Source organism: Canis lupus, chromosome 17, assembly GCF_048164855.1.
Source record: "Canis lupus baileyi chromosome 17, mCanLup2.hap1, whole genome shotgun sequence".
Classification (NCBI taxonomy): domain Eukaryota; kingdom Metazoa; phylum Chordata; class Mammalia; order Carnivora; family Canidae; genus Canis; species Canis lupus.
This window is the reverse complement of record NC_132854.1, coordinates 53,323,549-53,328,777: the sequence shown is the minus strand read 5'-3', so window position 1 is coordinate 53,328,777 and position 5,229 is coordinate 53,323,549.

The following is a 5,229-nucleotide window of genomic DNA, read 5'->3' as shown; positions in this document are numbered from 1 at the left end:
TCTTCTGTATTAAATGTTAACTAGTTGTTCCCTTGATATTAAAAATGTGATTCTTATGTCTCATAAAAGTTTGTGTAATAAAGAGTCTGGCTCTAGTTTTGTTGTCTGAGTGTTGATAGCTTTCAAATTTCATCTCCTCCCTTGCCTTCTCCTCACTCTGTGTAAGCTGATAAGGAAACTCAGGTGCTGCCTCCATTGGCACTGGGGATATTAAACCATGCAAGCCTGGGTCATGGGCATGGAAACTTTCACTTCAACCCACTCTCTCTAATACTGTAAACCCCAAGCCAATCTCTGTTTCTTGCTCTCTTAAGCAATTTTTGGGCCTGCTTGGAAGCCTGCCCTTCTGTCCCTAGAAAGCCTCATTATGTGAGTAATAAATCTCTTCCTAACCCCTGAGTGCATGGCATCCTCAGTCTTGACATCTTGAACCAAATTTTGGGTGGAAAGTCCATCTACCTTTGTAAAAAAAGTATCTGGAATATATAACTGGTATCTGGAGTACATAAAAAGCTCTCACCATTCAATAATAAGAAAAAAACAACCCAATAAAAAGTGGACAGAAGGTGTAAACAGACACCTCATAAAGTAAGATAGATTGCACATAATCACATAAAAAGATGCTCCACATTATTAATCAACAGTAAAATGCAAATAAAACCATAGTGTGATATCACTACACACCTTTTAAATGGCTGAAAAATGTTTAAATTACATTAACAAGTGCTACTGAGGATGCAGAACAATGGGAACTCGTACACTGCTGTTGGGAATGCAAAATACTATAGTTACTTTGGAAGAGAGACAATTTCTTATAAAGTTACACATGCACTTATCATACAACCCAGCAATTCCAGTTCTAGGTTAAAAAATGAAAACATGTGTGCAGAAAAATCTGTACACATTTGTTTATATTGGATTTACTCATAATCTCCAAAAACTTCGAACAAACAAAATGTCCATAACTAGTAAGAGGACATACATATGATGGTCAGAACAAGTTAACTTTGGTAGATACATAGAATAAAACACTCCTCAACAATAAAAGGGATGAATGGTGATACACGTGACAACATAGATGAATTTTAAATGTATTATGATAAGTGAAAGACACCAGACTTGAATGGCTACCTAATGTATAATTGCAACTTTATGGTATTCTAGAAAGGTGAATCTGTAAGGAGAGGAAACAGGCCAGTGGTTGCCAGGTCCTGGGAGGAGGAAGGGGGATTGACTCCAAAGAGACAGGAGAGAATTTTGGAGAGTGATGGACATGCTCTATATCTTTACTGTGGTGATGGTTACATGACATTTACATACGCCAAAATTAATAAAATTGTACACAATAAAGAGTAATTCTTACCATATACAAATTATACCTCATAAACTTGGCTTTAAATAAATGGTGATTCTCTGACTTATTTTGCTTAGCATAATACTCTCTAGTTCCATCCATGTCATTGCAAATGGTAGGGTTTCATTTCTTGGATGGCTGAGTAATATATCCAAAGGATATGAACATAGTGATCCAAAGAGGTACCTGTACCCCAATATTTATAGCAGCAATGTCCACAATAGCCAAACTATGGAAAGAGCCCAGATGGTCATCAAAAGATGAGTGGATAAAAAAGATGTGATATATATCCTTTGGGTAAATACCTCATAGTTCAATAGCGGGGTCATAGAGTAGCTCTATTTTTAACTTTTTGAGGAACCACCATACTATTTTCCAGAGTGGCTGCACCAGCTTGCATTCCCACCAGCAGTGTCAGAGGGTTCCCCTTTCTCTGTGTGCTTGCCAACATTTGTTTCTTGACTTGCTAATTTTAGCCATTCTAACTGGCATAAGGTGGTATCTTATTATTGTGATTTTTATTTGTATTTCCCTGATGCTGAACATTTTTTTCATGTGTCTGTTGGCCATTTGTATGCCTTCCTTGGAGAATGTCTAGAGAGAGACAATTATCATATGATTTCACTCATATGTGGAATTTAACAAATTAAGAAAAAAACAAGATCATAGGGAAGGGAGGGAAAAATAAAATAAGATGAAATCAGAGAGGGAGACAAAATATAAGAGACTCTTAACTATAGGAAACAAACTGAGGGTTGCTGGAGGGAGGGTGGGTAGGAGGATGGGATAACTGGATGATGGGAATTAAGGAAGGCACTTGATGAGCACTGGGTGTTATATGCTACTGATGAATCACTAAACTCTACTTCTGAAACTAATAATACACTATATATTAATTGAATTTAAATAACAATAAATAAATAAAAATTTAAAAATAAATAAAGGGTGATTCTCATTAGGTGGTATCTTCAACACCATATTAGACAATTTGTATAAAATGCATAGTACCACTGTTTTCCAAATGCATTGGGATGCTTTTCTTCTTCAAAACTGAGAAATATAGGACCAAATAAAAATTATAAGAGTTTGTGCAGTGAAGACGTTAAAGAGCAAAAATATTTTTCTTTTCTTGTTTGCCAACTCTTACTCAACCTTTTTCCCTTTGCTATTTCAGGCTAGTCAGGGAGAAGATTAAGTCCTATTTTTTTAGTGCTCACTGGAGATTAAGTAAATTCGGAGGTCGGCATGAAAACATTCTAAATGGTTTGAGTTCAGTTAACATTTTGCCTAATGGTATTTTTGTTCATATATCTTATCAATTAAGGGGTAATTTTAGATAAGTGAATATCATTAGAAAGAGAAGTATTAAGTGTGGATATTTAAGCACTTATATTGGCCAGAGCAAGAATAATGTGATTAAATAATTTGGACAGATTCTTTCTTGATATAATTCTATGAGGAACAAAGGGGGAGAGCATCAGCTCCCTAGGGGATTGAATGGAATAGATAATCTGTAGTCAAACAAGCAAAGAAAAGCACTATACTAAAGATGGGCTTTCTGTCTTCATTAGAAAAATTGAAGATGCTCTAAAGAACTCCATTAAGGATAATGGTGTCTCTTAGAAGAACTGTGTGCTTCATAGCTTAGGTACTTGATTAAATGGCTAATTCATCCATTGCTTATCTAATTGATCTTGTTTTCTCCTCCTTCACCCTGCCCTTGAGATATTCAGAAGTAAATGACATGTAACCACTAGCACAGCTTCTTTCCTCCTACTCATCAAGGAATGTTGAACTGTGTCTACTTCTATCACAGGTTCCCTCAATATCTGAAAATTATAAACTGTATTCTGAAAGTGACTGCATTTATTTTGGGGGGACAGCTCCAAGCTGCCCTGTGGATGGGAATCCTTTCTTAATATGTAATTGGCAATTATGGAGGAAAGAAGAATTCTTCAATAAAATTAACTTTCCTTCTTTAAAAAATTTATTTAAATTCAATTAGCCAACATATAGTACATCATTAGTTTCAGTTGCAGTATTCAATAATTTATCAGTTGTGTATAACACACAGTGCTCATCGCATCACATGCCTTCTTTTTAAATAAAAGGTCCTTACTATTATGGACAAAAAGTGACTTGATCCATTTCCATGTCCCCCAGAGAGACTAATAGGGAAGCTTTATCTTGAGAAAGGGTAAAGGGGTAACCATGATCAAGCATGGAAACTGATTGGTAATTTCAAAGAGGTCCTTAAAATAAATCATTATCTGTTTCTCTCTTCATAAAATGTGATGTGGGAGTGGTTTTCAACCACTCTTCCGTTGCTATGCATATGCTTGTTGACATTTATATATATGACGTAGCCATTCATTTATTTTGGGCACATCCATCAGCACTTACTTTGCACTAGGCTTTCTTTTAGACACTAACAAGAAACAGTGAACAAATAGACACTAATTCCTCTTTTAAAGAATTTTACCTTCCAGTAGTGTGGATAGATAATAAATAAGATAAATAAGCACTATATATACTTAAAGATACAAAGACATATATGATATATATATATATATATATGTTACATGGATACACAAGATATATGTATATATATCTATCTTACATAGATATACAGGTTATATATATATATCTTACATAGTAACTGTATTATGAATAAAAATAAAGCAGAGAAGAATGATTGGAGGTGTCAGGGCAGAGTGTCAGATGTCAAATTTTGGATTGTGGCTGGGATAGTCTCATTGACAAGATTTCCCTTCAGTTAAAGACCTGAAAGAAGAAAGGAATATGACTTGGGGTTATCTACAGGAGAGCATTTGAGGCAGAGCAAACAGAAAATGCAAATGCCAAGAAGTAGGGTCACAGTTGGCATTTTCAAGGAGTAGCAAGAAACTCGGTGTGGCTGAGACAGACTGCATGAAGAGAAAGATAGTAAGGGATGAATTTAGAGTGGTAGTTGGAAGCCAAATCATGCGTAGCCTCATGCATACAAGGCATATTAAAAACTGTGGCTTTTACTCTGAGAGGTGGAAAACTGTTGGAGGGTTTGGAGCAAAGAAATAACTAATTTGAGTATCCTTTAATTGTATTGTACTGACTGCTGCATTGAGAATAATAATAAATAGGGGGTGTGGAGACAAACCTGGAGATTGATTAGGAAGCAATTCCAGGGTAATGGCAGTGGTGAGGGTGATGGTGAGAAGGGTTTAAATCTTGGACATTTCATTGTACTGGATTGAATAGTGTCCCTTAAAAATCCCTGTCCATCTAGAGCCTCAGAAGGAAATCATATTTGGAAATAAGGTCTTTGCAGATGTAATTAGTTAAGTCAAAATGCGGCCATATTAGATTAGGGCGTGTTCTAGAATCAAGGACTGCTATCTCTATGAGAAGGTCACATGAAGACAGAGATACACCTAGAAAATGTCATACGAAAAGGAAGGCAGAGATTGGAGTGATGCATTGACAAGCCAAGGAACACCATGGATGCGGGTAATCACCAGAAACTAGGATTCTTCCCTAGAGACTTCAGAGAAAGCATGATCCCTCCAAAACTTTAATTTCAGACTTTTAGCCTCCAGAATTGTGATATAATAGATTTCTGTTGTTTTACACCACCCAGTTGGTGGTACTTCCTTACAGAAGCTGCAGGAAACAAATATGCTCCTGAAGATAAAGCCTATCACTAATGGATCACTGAAGTGTCATCAAAGAAAGAAAAGTAAAGAATACACCAGAATTTTAGGTTGGAGCAACTGAAAGGGACTATATTTGGAGTTCAGTTCTGGACAATTTTATTAAAACATCTCTATAACGTAAGACAGTCATACAGTATTTAAACTACTTACTAAATTCTAACA